Below are 16,483 nucleotides of genomic sequence, written 5' to 3' on the forward strand. Positions count from 1 at the left end.
CCTTTCCCCCTACACTACCCCCCAGCCTTGGAGCTTTGTGTCCTGCAGAACTCCAGTCCATCTCCATGTCCTCTCTGGGATTCATCCTTAGGGAGAGCCTCTCTCTGTCCTCCCTCATTTTTTTCTTCTGCCCATGTGTTATTTTCTAGAGGTGCTGTCTGAATGCAGGCAGGATCCTGAGAACACCCAGAAACTGCTGAGAGCATCAGGTGAAACCTCCCGGGAAGCCACAGCCACCCTGCTGCAATGTAAGCTGCTTGAAGGTACCTGGCTTTCAGGATGTCACACAGGATCTTCCTTTCCTTGGGCAATCACCTGGCATGAAGGCACCCAAGTGTTCACCTGGCTTCTACCCCGCTCCAAGCCTTACACAACCTGCCAGGGAGGAGCAGAAGCCCACAAGGACACGTGAGTCAAATGCCTTCACCGCAACCCAGGTGAAGCACTGCTCCGGCCAGTGATACACAGCTCTTGCCATGCTTGTGGTGATTGCTGCAGCTTGCCTGGGGCCAGAGGTGCTACAGACATGGACAACCCATGGGATCTGCTCCCAAATGTGGGAATTGTCCCCAGGGTTACTCTTCCCTCAAGAAAACCCCTTCCTCCTGGCTGGTTCTCCTACCCCTGCCCTGCCAGTTTTTTGGCAGGGACCTCCCTAGGGAAAGGGCTGTCCTCTGTCACAAACGTGCAAGACTTGCGTGGAGTCCCAGGTCTTGGTGAGGTCCCAGACTGGGGTTGCAAGGTTTGAGCTGGTTACCTGCACACCCTTGCCAGAGAAGGAGCAAACACAGCCTTTGTTCAGCGAACAGGACACCAGCAGCTCAAGTCTTAGCAGCAAAAAACCTCTCCGGGGTGCTTTATGACCACACCTGCCTGGAACGGGTTTTGTGGCTTTAAGGATCACATAATTCCTGCTAATTAACCATGCTTTCCCTTTTGTCCTCAGGAGAGAGGTATTCAACAGAAGGCATCTGGTTTAACCACCCTGGAGGAGGAAGGCAGCGGATTATCCCCAGAGCAAACCTCCACGGGCACACGCTCGTCCTTACCTCATGCCTTCCAGCCCCGGTAGCATGGACGAGTTGAGTTGCAAGTTGCCATCCACAGGTTGAACCACTGCATTTTGCCTAGGTGGCTCATGGAAAGGCAAGGATCCCCTCCTTGCTTCAGTGGAGAAATTTACCAGAGGTTTAGGACATTCAGTGGGATGAAGGCTGCAAAAGAAGGAAGGCTAATCAAGACCAGCACTTCCAGTGCTGTATTTCCATGTGGGCAGCTCTTGTCCCATCTCCTCCAGTGGAGATCACAAGACCCAGGGTGCAGGTTGGTGCAAACCCAGAGTTTGCAAGCCCTCCCCACGAAGCTGTTATCGCCAAGGGCTGGCAGGATGAGGTAGTGCTCAGGAGCCAGAGGAGATGAACTTTTGCAAGCTGGACGTCTTCAATGCTAGCTTGGCTGCTTCCTCCAAGGCAGAGCAGGAGCAAAACATCCAGCCAGGTCCTCATGCTTGGCCCTCCCAGGGCACAGCACAAGCTCCCTTTTCTCTTCACAGGCCACCACTGTTCCCCAGCAGCAAAGAGTCAGTTTGCCTCATTATGGTTTTAGGGCTGCTAATTGCCAGTTACAAGAAACCCACCTGAAGAAGAAAATGTCCCTTCTCCTCTCTGACAGGCTGCTCCAGCCCTGAGGATGTGCTCAGGGGATTGTCTCTGGGTGCAGCACCCCAACTCCACAGCACCTGCCCGAGCTGCAGGTGGGGGATTTTTACCACTTTCTCTTCCCTGCGCACAAATTGGTTGCGGACACGTTCATTTGTGAGGGATGCCAAGGGAGAAGTCATCCAAACCCTCCTAGAAGTATCCAGCTTACAGCAGCCTGTCCATGGGGCGGAAGGAGAGCAGAAGGGTGCAGGTGGGACTGTGTCCCAGTTCCCCCCAGCCTGGGGACAGACCAAATGCCGAGGTCCCAGCCTGCTGTGAGGAAGGCTAGAGGGGTGTTCCCCACACCAAGAGCTCCTGACCTAGCTGGTGAAAAGGGTTTGCAGCCTCTAGAGCTGCTTAGAGCAGGAGCCAGGGAAAGCAGGCTCCCTTAAAAACCAACCCACAAGTCTTAATCTCAGCCAGGCAGGTACTTAGAGCTTTGTTTGCAGACTTATTTGAACTAGGAGGGAGGAAAGAGCATCAAACTATGGAAAACAGCTCTGAGGAGAGATGGGCCTGCTGCCTCAAGCAGGGCTGCTCAAGTCCCAGCTTTGGAGGGCAAGCAGTTAAAATGGAATATCAGCTTTCTTTACAATGGAGATTTCTACTGTGGAATTACTTAACACAGAGATAAATAAAAATGTGTCCAGATACTTAAAAGGGCATTGGCATTGCACACACGATGCAGTTTGTCTGATTTCTGTACCAGGCAACCTGGGAGAAACTCTGAATCAACAGGTGAAATCCTGCTGCTTTTTCCATTCAAAGTCTGGATCTGTCACAGAAAAGCCCACCTTGCATCCTGGTTTTCATATCCACACTTGCTGGCTCTGCCCTTTTGGGTTGCTAAATCACTGCTGCCCCAGGGAAGGCAGCCCGAAGGAGCTGCCCCAACCTGAAGAGCTAACCTACTTTTTATTTGTCCCCTAGATTGCTTTCTCCAAGTTGTATTTGGTCATGTACCCCGTGACTCTGTCAGCTGTTTTATGTATTTTATAAATTCCCCATATCACATATTCAAAACCAATATCCCTACTGCTAAGATGTCTTTATGCTCATATTATTTATTTTGCTCACCTTTGCACCCACAGTCCATCTATACTTCCCATGCACCATTCCCAGACAGTTCTAGCAATCAGATTGGTTTTGAAGTGAAAGTACCAAATTCCTCATGGTACAAAGCAAAATGCTTTGACCAGCAATGGGTGTAACACCACAGCCCCTTTGTTCTTTGGGACCTGCACTTCAGCACAGCTACATACTTCTGCCCTCTTTCTCCAATGCACATCTTCCGAGTAGGAGCTGGCAGCTTTTGGGTGGAGAGGACTCATGGCTGTCACTTCTCCCGATATGCTTCCCTGCAAGCAGACCCCTGCTCCATGTACTCGTAAGACCCTTGCAGCCTAGGAAGCTGGAGAAAAACACCTCTGCATAGCAAACCATTGCTGGGGCTGTTTCCCTGTGGCTTACTTCCACAAGAGCTCCCCTGTACCTAGATGGATGAGCAATTCTGTTGGTTAAGCCTGTCCCAAGCCCCAGATCAGTGGGACTGATTTCCTTACATGCCAATGCCCTTTCCCCTTGTCTTCTTGCCATTGCTCTGCCTGTTGTGCAAAGCTTGCAGAAATAACCTCAGAACAGTTTCTGGCCTTTTTGCTGTAGGGATATTGCTAAATCGTATTATTCTTGCTGTCATGCTAGAAAAAATATTATCCACTTCAGTACAACCATTAACCATAATTAGTGCTCAGTTGCACAGACAATCTGGAACAGGGGCATCTCATCTGCTGCTACCAGTTAATAAATCTCTCCAAGTACAGAGGGACCAGACAGCAAAATGAACAATCACTCATTTCTGCTCCTGTAACTACTTTTAAATGCCCCAGCAAACAAGATTGCAAAGAATATTTTCTTCGTTTTTTCTGTATGATCAGTTTCTGTTCACAGCCAAAGTCTCCTGCCCTTGGATTTTCCTGGATCACCAGCCTGGGAGACTGACAGCCAGGCACTTAGGAAGCCCTGACAGATGCAGCCCTAAGATATTTGTGTATCTAAGGCAGAAAAGCCCCCAGTCTCACAGCAGGCTGCTCCTGACCCAAACCCTGCCTGCCGGGCAGGTGTAACACCATGCATGGGCCTCAGTTTGTGCTGGGACTCAGCAGGCTGCTGCAGCATCTTCTGCTCCTGAGGCCACTCCCTTCCCAGGAGACCCTTTGTAATGTTGCAGACCCTTCATAATCTCTGGCTCCTCAGCAGCCGGCCAAAAAAAAAAAAAATAAAAAATGCCCTGCTAAAGCCTCTCGTGACATTACAAGACATTGCTCATGCTGCTTGCTCTGAGCGCTCAGCTCTCCCATGGAGCTTGCTGCTCCCAGCCCTGCAGGCAGCACGATGCAGGTTGGCTATGTGACACCACTATCTGCTCCGGCAAGGTGAAGGGCCTGTCCTCTGCAGGGGTTTTAAGGAGCTGATGGAAGATGTTGCCTCTAGGGTTGAGTTCATTTGCATTAAGATATCAGTTATCTTACCTGTTGAATTTTTAAGTCTCCGTCTGGACTCTGAAAGAGCCTAGAGCCCTCCAGAAGCGGTGCAGAAGTTGCCCTTCATGGGTTGCTTATCTCACACTGCCTCTGCCTGGGTCAGTCCAGGGACGTGTAACAGGACAGCAGGGTCTGCTGGTTGCTTTCCAGGTTAGTACAGCTCTTTGCTGGGTCTTGCAGGCATTCAGGCTCAGCTAGGACAGCGCTGGAGCACACAGCCCGCCCTAGCAGGAGCCTTTGAGGTGCCATCCAGCCTGAACTTAGTCAAAACCCCAGCTCACTTCCCTTGGCTTGGGGAGGCATCCTATCCCCCAAGAAGAAAAAACCCAAACTCAGTAGGACGGGTATCAAAACTGGACTTCCCCTACTCAAAATTCAATACAGATAAAGTCTTGGAAAAATGCTTAAGAAGAGGGTAAATAGCTGAGCCTGAGCGCGCGTGCGTGCGTGTGGGCTGCTCCTTAGTGCCCTCAGGACCCCGACACTCAGGCTGATGAGGTCAATTCCTTCCTTGGGCTTAATCATGGTGCAGGTTAAAGAGCAGGTGAGAAGCATTTTGGTGAAATTAATGCAGCTCCTATCTAAAATGGCCCAGATGCAGCAAGAAATGCTCGTGGTAGGAAGGGTTAACAGCCTCAGACTGGTTTCAGCGTGGATGTGGCCAACTTCTTGCCCCCAGCTCCAGACCCCTCCCGGTGCCCCCAGCCACGATGCTGAGCGTCTCCAGAGCTGGGGGGGGGTCCAGGCTATGGGGGAAACCTGGCAGCTCTGCCCCAAGTCCCACCCCGGGCACCAAGCAGGGGTGGGTGGAAAGAGCACGGAGCGTACACCCGCCTTTCCCCTCCTTCCTTCACCCGCGGGCACCGGGACCGGGGACCGGGAGCGGGGACCGAAGGCGTCGCGGCAGCCGCGGGGGCTCAGCTCCCTCTGCGGGCCGCGGAGGGGCTGCTCCGGCTCCGGCACCGCCGGGCTGGGGTTTTTAATCAAACCGCCCAAGGTCCGGCACGGAGCTGCCGTCCCCGGGCTTGTGCCGAGGCGGGAGGACCGGGATGAGCTCCCACGCCGGCTGCGCACCTGAACCCATCACCCCCTAAACTGGGGGACAACCCCACGTACCCCCGGGTGACAGCACCACTCTGATCCCACCGTCTTCACGGAAACAGAGGAGTGAAAGTGCTAAGAATTAAGCCCCTGCCTAAGCGCAGTGATGTTCCTTATAATTAACTGCTGGTGCTGCAGCGACAGAGCGCTGCTTTGCCTCTGCTGTTACGAGCAGTCTGTGCAAAACCTCGCAGCCCTGGCTTGGAGCTGCCTTCCAGCTTACGTGCTGCCCTGGGGCTGGGCAGATGCCCCATCAGCCTCTTGCTCTTACCAGCTCCCCTTTTGCAGCCTGGGCCTTCGAACACCAACCCACTTGCACTGGCAACACTCCGGCTCTTGCATCGGGGACGCAGCATGGCAGCTGCTCTGCTGCACATCACCCGCTCCCCACCCAGAAACCTCCCTCTCCTAAAGGTCAGGTCCTCACCTCCAAAAGATGATGGTGGCTCTGGCCAGTGGCTAATTGCTCCCTCTTTGTAATATGATCAATGCAGGTTTGTAAAAACACTCTTTCCAACCGCAGGTCCTTGTACGGCAGCTCCATCCCACCCCAGGAAAAAAACAACTCCTCATCAGCTCAAACTGCCTGTAAAGTCCTGAGTTTTTGCTCCAGAAGAGGGTTTCTCTTTCCCTTGCATCAGGCTATGATTTTGCAGCCCTGCTCAGCCACTGACTGTGTTGCCAGGCTCGGTGTCTCCCAGAGGACACTGCCACAGTGCTTGTCACCTGGGGATGAAGGGACAAAGGGACGGCACTGCTCCACCAGCCCTTACCCTCGGGGCTGCTTGGATGCGCCCCAGCTCCAAGGCAGGGGAAGAGATCTCAAAGAGATGTTTTTTTGGGCTGATTAAAGTTAATTAGCTCAAATGATGCCTCTGAAGGGAAATGTTTCTTATTTCAGGTTCCCGCTGACTTGGGCCCAAGCCTGGTTTTCATAAGGCCGGTAACTGCAAACAGATAGGGCCCTTTCATTGGAAACAGGCAGCGCAGGATATAATTAAAGAAGTATGCACTGGCATCTCAAAGAACCGTTTTCAATTACTGCTATTTCAAGAGGATTCAGGGGAAATATTTTAAACAAGACCACTGCAAAAATAGATTTTGTTTGTCATTAGCTTTGAAATAATATTTGACTTAAGGGCTGAAATTTCCATATGCCAGGTCTGCCTTTGGCTGCACTTTTCCCAAGGGCTGGGAAGAGGGTGATTCACAGCAGCATGGGACCTGGGAGCAGAGCTCCCTATGTACGGCCCTATTTCCATATGGGAAATACTCTCCTTTTTCCCTGGCTGGTTTTCTCTCTGTGCCAGCCTGGAAGTGATGCATGGAGCAGCCTCAGACACGAGGAACATTCTGCAAGGGACTGGTTTGGTTACTGGACTGCACTTGGGGTGCTCTGGGGACACATTACCACTGTCTTTGGATGGGAATGCCCTCCCGTAGAGGGAGTGATGGCTCCATTGGTCTGTGTGCTTTCCTTGGCCATATCAGCTGTACCTCTGCACAGCACGAGCCCATGGGTGTGAATTCAGGCTGGTATGTTCTGCCAGTGGCCACACAGGTGGCCTGGAAGATGCTATTTTGCCATAGTCACCACAATAGTAAAAAGATGCTGCCTCCAGCCTCCCTGCATCTCTGCCTCTCCTGGCTCAGGCTGTACCTTCAGAAAGGAGATGAAACTGGAGCTAATCACAGGAGTGGAGCAGCACCTGTGACCCTCACCTGGGAGCCCTTTTCTGGGCTGCAGATGTAGGTTTGGTCTACTTTCCCTCCCCACCTTTCCCAATGTGTGAACAGGACACATGCCCTGGGATGTATGAAACCCAGGGTCACACAGGGCAGAAGTGAGTGGCAGTCACACTGTAAGCACTGTCACTGTTCCCAGGAAGGGTGAGGACCACCTCACCCAACCACAGACATCACAGTGCCAGCATTTGCTGACCACCACCTGAGATACTTATCACAGGACAGACAATCAGGAGAAGTCAGTTATTATCCCTATGAAAGGATCCCAGACTCAGACCTGCAGGTTCAACACCTAATTATCAGGCAACTCGAGTTCAATGAGGGTCTCCAAGCTTCGCCTGGCACGTGCAAAGTGGGCATGTTCATCTTCCTCTTGCAGGGCTTGACTTCCCAGAGGAAAAGGCTGTTTCTCACAGCACCTGGGACAGTCAGGCTCCTGGCTCCCCAGGGGCTCCTAAAGCCCTGTGTGAAGTCAACAGCATGGGAAGGGCCCAGCCACAGACTAGTGAGAAGGGCTCTCCACTGACATTTGCCCAGGGAGCTTATGAGGCTCAAGAAACACTAGTCCTAGCAGGATCATGAGAAATGATTTCTCTGCGCTATTTACAGCAACCAAGGACATATTTTTCCTTTCGGAAACACCACAAGGAGGATTTTTCTCATGGCTGTTGAGAAAGAGGGGTCCACCTCGGGGAATAGCACGGGTTGGGGTGCGTAAGCTCGGAGCAGCAAAGCAACACATCAAAGAGATCCAAGGACACCAAAAACGGAGTTTGGCCACTTCCATGTCAAAGTGCAGGGTTGTTGGCACTAGCTCAGACTCTTGCACACGAGAGGAGTGTCAACAGGCTGCAGAGATGTCTAATGAGCAGAGCCACCAAAAGATGCGCATGGGCCAGAGGCATTTCCAAATGCATGGCCGCTGGGTCCAGGGCACACATGACAGCTTCCCCGTCCCACAAAGCAACCGATGGGCAATGAAAAGGCTATAAGGGGTGAGCTTCGTACCATGCCGATGGAGCTCCATAACCCAAAGGGTTACCCAAAGTGCTTCGTATCTCCAGAGCTGCAGGCTTCAGACAGCAAGAGAAGCTCAGAGGGCTCCATCTCGGCCACAAAGCCTCCAAACATACTGCAAGAACTAATGGAAGAGAGAAAATAGCACACCAAACCAGATTTGGTCAAATAAGCCTAGACCCATGAAGATTTCGCACTGTTAGCAGCTCTTGGGTGGCTGTTGGGCTAAAAGCACCTGAGAGGAAGCCACCAGCCCCGGGAAGTAGGGACCAGGAGATGCACCTTCTGCTCTGAGCTTAGAGCGAAAGCATAGCTACAAAGACCTGCACAAATGACATCACCCAGAAGCCAGACAGCAGGGAGAAGAGGGCATATGTAGGAGGGTGTATGCCTGCAAAGATGGGGAAAGAAAATAGATAGTTCAAGCAAAGAGCGGCATGGGCAGAAGGCTGAAGAAATACCTCCTTTCCACGTGCAGTATTCCAATCCCTGTAAAGTCCAAGTGGATTTCATCATTAGTGCAATCAATTCTCCTGTAGGAAATCCAGCATCTTCTCATGGAGCCCCCGATGCCACTTGCAGTGATTTCACGTCAGCCCCATGTCCATGCCGACAGGCAGCAAAGCCCAGAGAAGGGTACCCAGCAGGATAGCAGCTGGCACTCTCCTACACACACCTTTCCACTGCACCCCTTACGCTGCTGGGTGCCACCCCACACCATCGGTCCCTCCCGACCGCTGGTTTCCAGCACAGCAACAAGCTTCAGATCGTGGCTCCGTGGTTTCCACTTGTGCTGCCCCCTCCCAGGTGTGCAGGAGCATGGCCTCGTCCCTGTCTCCAGCTCCATCCTCAACCCATTCCCCAGCTCCTCTCCCAAAGAGCTGTTGTTTGACCTTTCTCCTCCCAGCTCTCCCGTGCATCTCCAGCCATTCTCACTGGCCCCATCCAGCCTTTCGCCATCCCTCTTGGGGCAAGGCAGAGCCGGGGCTGCAGGACCAGCCTCAAGCGGCCCAGGTCCATGCATGGGCACCGGCCCACAATCCTGCACCAAATCCCAGGGTGTCACCCAGTGGCAGAGAAGGGGAGGACACAGGTGGGCAGGAGATGCATTATCCTCCCTCACCCCGCCCACCTTCCTCTCCTCTTGCACCACAGCTCCTCCAGCCCCTCTGCATCACTGTGAGGCATCGATCGGGTGATGGATGGGCTCTGTACTATCCCTGACATGGGCTGAGTCAGTCCTGGTGCTTGCCAACCATTTATAAGACCACAAAGTATCACCACGATCGCTGCCGGCACCAATTCCTCCCGCCACAGGGCCGGGTGGCCTCTCTCAAGACTCCTATGAGCCCTCCAGGAAATATCCCATAGAGAACAAAATTAGATGTCAAAGAGCAGAAGGATTTCAGCTCTGGCAGGTCCCTAAAGCTGGGAAGGAAAAAAGTGTTATGAAAACACTCTTCAGAAGGCAGTGAGAAATTAGACGTAGGTCACTTGAACTCCAGCCCTGAGGAAAGGGGTCAAGCCCACAGGGTAAAGCCCAGCTGGATGGGAGGAAGCCAGCAGAGTTTTTTGGAGGAGGAACTGCTTGGTTTGTTAATTTGACGACATCCCCTAGGCTGGGTTTTTCCTTCACTTGGGGATACAGGTCTGGACCCACATGCTTGCTCCCGCTCAGTGAGGACAGCAGTGCATCTCCTGCCAACACCACGGAGCAGCTCATGCCTGTGTGTGATATTTAGATTTTGGGCACGGGCCACCCAGCTGGCAGCACTGTTGGATGATTTTACTAGACAAAGCACAAGAGCTGCTTGCCCGTAGGATGCAAACAGGTTGGGCACTAATGACGTGGTCCAGCCCAGGACACTGGGATTGTAGGTCTGGTCTAAGCAAGTGTTAGCATGACATGAATCTTTTAACACACATTTTTGGGCTTGCGGAGTGGTTTTCTGACTGCTGTTTGACAGCCTTTCACAGATGCCAAACTTCCACTTCTAAAAGCAATTGATTTTTGAGCACATTGTCTCAAAGGGACTTTGTCTCCCAAGAGAAACTTCCTTTTGAAAACAGTCTCCTAAAGCTCTAAGGGCACTTGCAACATGTTTTGCTTTTATATTACAATTTTTAAGGAGCCTTTAAAGGAGGATGTGAGGCAATGGATGGGACCCCATGAACGAATTAAGTTATCAGCAGTCCTCGTGTTTATTTTTTTCCATGGCAAAAAGTCCTTTTTCACTTTCAAGTATTTAGAGTGGCTGCATGCACCAACAAAACTCGCAAAATGTTTCAATTACCTGGTCCTGCATATTTTGGACACGCTACTGAGCGGATTAACTGATGGGTTGACCTCCTGAGCTCTTTCAATAATGTTGTAAATGTTTTTTGAGAGAAGCACAGCATCGCTGGAGATGAAAGAGAGTATTTGTTGGGTTTGATGGCTTGCATGTGTGAGTGTTCACTTTGAAATCGTGGCCTTTTGAGGATGGAATAGGTTGACTCCTAATAAGATGCTGCTTTCTACCCCAAGGCATCCTGAGGGAGTGTTTGGGCCGGTCCTGAACACAGCCCTGGAGACTCTCCAAAGACAGCATCTCCTCATGCATCCCCCAGGAGGTTGCTCCATCCAGGCCCATGCAGCGCCGATCGGCAGGCAAGTTTATTCTCCCTCTACTTCCAGCTTCAGCTTACTCTGGAAAGATCAGCATCCTTGCGAGAGCTACTTCTTGGGAGATTTATAGCTTGGCTTGGCAGCTGTACACAGTTCAGAGTTTACATAAACGCTGGGCATGGTCCCAGCGCTGGGTGCTGACTCAGGCGCCCGCCCATGCGATGCTCCCACGTCACCGGTTCAAACGGGCCTCACAGAGCATCCGCGCTGACATTTCATGCTGTCACGAACCATCACAGTCACTGCTGCAGCCAAATCACAGGGCTTCATGTTCTGGAGAGAAGGGGGTTTAAATCTTCCCCTCCCCAGGCCCTGACCTCAGGCAAACACAACGTAATTGGGTTGTCCCAGTTGGCGACGGGCTTGATTCATTTTCCTGTGGAGAAATCTCTCTGTCCAGTTGCACAAAGAGTCTCCATGGTCCTGGCTCAGTTTCCAGCACCTGCAGAAGGACTGGCTCCCAGGACCCCCCGTCACAGCCCACAAGCACCCACCAGGCACAGCCGGCCCCTGGGACACTGTCACAGGTGATGGTGGGTCGAAAGGCTGATGCGGAATAACGGTCTCACCTGCACTCCAGGGGAAAAAAATGTTCTCCACTGCAAGAAAAAGCAAAGTGTGAGAAGTGAGGGAGACTCCCAAGATGAGGGAGAAGGGCACCATTGCTGCAGCCACTGAAGGAGAGGGTAACAGGAACGAGATGCTGTAAATCTTCCCCATTACGGAGATGCCCGCTGCAGCTCCGGGGGCAGATTCACAGCTTCCAGCCTGGGCGCTGCTGTTACGGATTGTGCTCCAGCTTGAGATGGGGATTCATTTGCAGCCTGGGATGCTAAAACATGGCACAGAAAGGCTTTTTTTTTTTTCTTCTCCTTTTTTTTAATTACCCAAGCTGTCAAAAACCTCCATTATTTCTTACTTTGCCGTAACGGTACATGGTATTTCATTTTGTACCTCACTGTGGGTTTTGGAGATGCCCACTTCTCACAAGCCCCTCCCTGTGCATCTGTATCTCTATTCCCCTCCTAGGAAGCCCCCCTCTCTTTCCTGAGAAGTGGAAGCTGCAAATGCCATAGCACCATCTGGCTGCAGCAGAAAACTGGTCCTTTCTGCAGCAATTAGGCTGACACCCCAACTCAACCTGCATCTGAACAGACCCTCCCATATCTGCTCTTCCTGACCGTATCTCCATTCCTGGAAGTTCAAGGCACAGCCAAAAGCCTTAGACCTGTTTATGACTTGTACAAAAATGATAAATGGCTGCTCAGAAAACATCTCCTCTGGGCTGCTCCTCATATGCTCCTTGCCTGCATTTTAATAAGCTAATGTTTGGGAATAGTTAAGTAGCTGTCTTGACTTGTTTAACTCGATAGCCACAGATATTTCACTAAGCTGACATGGGATTTATGTCTCAATAATGCAATAATGTTTGGTAAGCATCGCGGTTTCAGGGAGATTTATGTCCCATCAGCAATCCGAGAGGGATTTATAGGGCCCGTCAGAGGTAGGGTTACAGGAGGTGCTGTCTGAGAGACACCAAGAGCACTGTGTCGTACTGCTTGAGGGCAATTCCTTGGAGAGACCAAGTCCTGGAGCATCGTAGCCTGCTGACATATTGCCCTGCTAATGTTTTTCATTAATAAAACTAAACACGAGGGCTAAGGGAGCTGCCTGGTGATGGAAAGCATTTTGTAATGTGCTTCCATTCTTCCAGCTCTGTGACGGGCAAGGAAAGGTGGTGGGGAGCCCACCGCGACCCAGCCCCCAGGAGAAAGGCCATCCCCATCACCTAGCTCATGTGCTTTCTGGGACCACATGGTCACCAGTGGTGACCACGCTGCTGCCCCTCTGAAGGTCACAACCAGCCATCAGCGAGAGCCTGGAGGCAGCGGCAGAATGCCTGGAGCAGGGATGAAGCCCAGGAGGCAGCAGTGGGGCTACAGGGCACCCACTTCCAAGAGATGGAGAAGGACCATGTCTCCCAATCACATTCCAAACCAAACATTCCACAACACTGCCATTTAAGTGCAAACCGTACAAGTTAGAGACAAGCTGCATTACAAACAATCAAATTCAGTGTTGCAGGTGGCTTTTTAGAGCAGTCCTGGTATGACAGATCCCCTCTGTCTGGGCTTTCCCAAGGATGCTGGCTAGGAAACAAATCCTCATCTCCAGCAAGTTCAGGAGATCTTTCTCTCTGCTGGGACAGCCTACTTACTGGTTTTTGACTGCAAGAGGTTTGACCGGTATCTTTGCAGTTTCCCTGCCAGAAATCAAGCCAAAGAAAACCTTGGAAATATAAGGGAGGGGAAAAAAAGAGAAAAGATTTTTTCCTTTGTTTAGGAGAGCTGGCAAAGTCTGTGTAAACTTCTTGAAGTGTGATAGACCTGCGAGAGGCTCAATTGCACCCGAGGACATGAGCTCTGGAGCATCGCTTTTCCTTGAGTCCTAACAGCCAATGTACTTCCCAAGACAAATTTCTTTGGGTTGAAATTGTTCCCTCCTGGGTCTCAGCCTAGACATACATCATCAGCAAGATTCATATGATTAAAATAACTGTAATAAAGTGATTGATTTCGCAAGAAGCAGGTGTTGGAGGGAGAAACAAGGCTCCAGAGCACAGCATTGGAGCTGTGGAGCTGAAGGACTGCAATGCTGGGAGCTGCATCATCTTTGCTTTCCAGCTCTCACAGTGACAGAATAAAACAGGTCAGGACTGATGAGAATTAAACTACTTCAGATGTTGTTTCACTCCTGACAGTTATTAGGACAAGTTTGGTCTTTACTTCTGCAAACAACAGCACTGAATTTCCTGTAACAAAGTGGCACCATGACTTGTTCAGCCTTATCAGGAGGAGACCAGGACATGCTTTGGCTGCTCCATTCAACAGCCCTTTGACTTAAGGGTAGAATTTACTTATTGCAGAATTGGCCAGATATCCTTCAACCAGACCCTCCACTGAGCTGCCAGAGCTCAGCTGGGATGAAAGAAACCTGTTGTATCATTTGATACATCCATACAACACCAGGATGGATACATCCAATCCTGAGATGCTGAGAGATGGAGTAAAGCAACTTACACCTCCTAGGAATGACCAAAAAAAAAAAAAAAAGAAAGGGTATAAAAAGGGTATGAAAAAAAGTGAAAAAAGTCCTTCCTCACTGGCCAGTTTTTGATCAACTGCTCTGAGCAGGCTCTGGCACCAGAAGGAGCTGGCGATCCCCAGGTTAACAAGCCATCACACCATGCTTTGAAGCCCAGCTCCTTCCAGTTCATCGCTTTTGTTGATAACGTGGGAATTGCTATTAATCACCAAGCGTACGTGTCCCTGTTACTCATTCAAAACAAGACACGGATGACCACACTGCCATCCTGGCCAGCACGCCAGCATCTTCAAGCTTTGGTTTTTTTAATGACCCGTACCTTCAAGACAGCCCAGGAAAAACAAGCATAGACAGAGTCACCCAGTGTCAAATAAACCACGAGTGTTAGAATTCATTGAAAAAGTGACGTTTGAGTACATGAGAGTTTTGGAGGGGGTTTTCACATTTTCAGTCTTCTCTTGAAAGGTTTTGGATTTGTTTGTTCAGTGTATTTTTTGGCCAGGAAAACCAATTTTTTTTCTTTTCTAGACAATTCCCTCCAACTCTTTTTTTTTTTTTTAACTAGGAAAGGTGAACAAAAAACATGGAGAAAAAGCAGCTTTTCAGCCACACTAACACAAACTCACTCTTCCTCCCTTACAGAAAATGAACATTTGGGACAAAAGGCCCCATTGCACCAGCCAGGTACAGGGACAGCAGGTCTCATCCCAGCTCTCTCCAACGGAGTCCCCCAGTGCAGCCTCAATACACAGCAGACACTCCCTCCAGGCTCTGCTCATGCTCACCCCATCCCTCCCCAGGACTTACCTCCTCTCCATCCCTTTCTCTTTCTTTTCCCTTCTTGCTTTTGCTGCCCCAGCAGAGCTGTGCTACCTGTTAGCGTTTGATGAAGAAAAAGGCATGTAGGGTGGCCAGATGGGAGAGCAGAGCCTGGACCCTCGGAGGACAGCCACAGGTATACCAGTGCCGTGAGGTCCGAGTTGGAGGCAACGTCACAGCTCCACTGCAGGTCCATGTGCAAACCATCCCTCATGCAGCAACACGAGGAGCATGGCGTGCCTGTGCTCTGCTGTAAACACACTGCCGAAGGATGTCCGCACTGCCTCTTGTCCTTGGTCAAGGTCCCACTAGGGCTCCTCCAGGCAGGATGAGAGCCTGCAGGAGAGGAGATATGCAAACCAAACCAAACCAAAAAAAAATCACATCTCACCACTGCTGTCCCGACTCTTGCACCCACAGCTGTAACTGCACATATTAATGCAACACAAGAAAATATTAGTTGAGTGTGTGCAGCACATGCAACGCACGTTCTCCAAACACCTATTTTTGAGCACAGGCACCTTCCCACTACTGTTCAGCATGTGCTTCTCCCTGTTGGTTTCAATAAAGCCAATGCACACAATAAAATTAGCTTGAGGTTACACACATGCAGCAATAACAGCTCCTCAAAGGGAAAGCTATTGAATGGGACCCACCTTTGCATGCACAGATTCCTCAGGTTGTGTACATGTGGCTGCATGGGCGCATTCATGCTTATACCTGCCCTATGCCACCTCAGTCCCCTGCGCTGGGACATCAGGGGCTGAAGATCGACCACAGCGTGAAGGCGCTGCCAGGGCTCCCATCCAGCGGAAGGAGAGCGAACATCCTGGCACCATTAGTGGTCTATGATGTGTTTTTTTAATTAGGAAAATAACAACTTTGCTGACTTTTCTATTCCAATCCTGTTCTGTTCTCGGTAACGGCTCTTATTGTAATAAACAGCATTGTAGCCCAGACTCGAAGGCTAATGACTGTTGATGGGAAATATTTTGTTTCATAACAGTGGCTGCAGCCAGCAGAGCACATGAGAACATTTTTTCAGGAACATGGAGGATACTATTTTTAACTGTTCTCCCCCATATTTATGGTGCTTGGAGGAAAGATGCGCCAGTTTAAACACGTTGCAGCAATATGCGCCATTTAACTCTGCCTGTGCCATGTAGAGAGGGTGTGCAGAAGTCCCAGTCTGGTGGCTGGGCGGTGGGATGACCATGCTCATTGTAGGCTGGTTTCCTTGCTGTCCATCCATCTACAGCTTTACAGCACCCAACGCCAAGACTATCACGATCAGGATGTGACACAGCGCTCTGTGCACTGACACCCAGCCCCAAAATGCACCTTTTGGTGCTGGCTCTGGGCCAGCAGCGGGGAGAGAGCAGGATCCAGTTGTGCCAAGCACTGCAGACATCCAGAGAGTGACATGAGAGCCTGAGCAGAGCAAGAGGTGGCCTGTAAGGACGGTCACCAGGTGCGTGCAAGTTGCCCACGTGTAACCCAATGCATTCCTCCTTTTGTTGGCATCCTTCTGCCCCTGCTGGGAGGGTCCTTCCCCTTGAGCAAGGAGCAGACCCCATGCCTGCTATCTTTCCCACCTTGCCTCCTTTGGGATTATAAAGCCCCGTTCAGCATCATGGCTTCCATTCCTTAGTGCAGCACAGATCCACAGGAAAGCCAGACCTGCTGAGGCTGGAGAGGCTCCACGTAGGTCTAAGAGCTCCCAACCGCAGCACCAGAGATGTTGCAAACCCAACAGCATTAACGCAGACAGAAGCGGCGTTTAAGCG

The sequence above is a fragment of the Aquila chrysaetos genome, chromosome 12 (genome assembly GCF_900496995.4).
Source record: "Aquila chrysaetos chrysaetos chromosome 12, bAquChr1.4, whole genome shotgun sequence".
NCBI lineage: Eukaryota > Metazoa > Chordata > Aves > Accipitriformes > Accipitridae > Aquila > Aquila chrysaetos.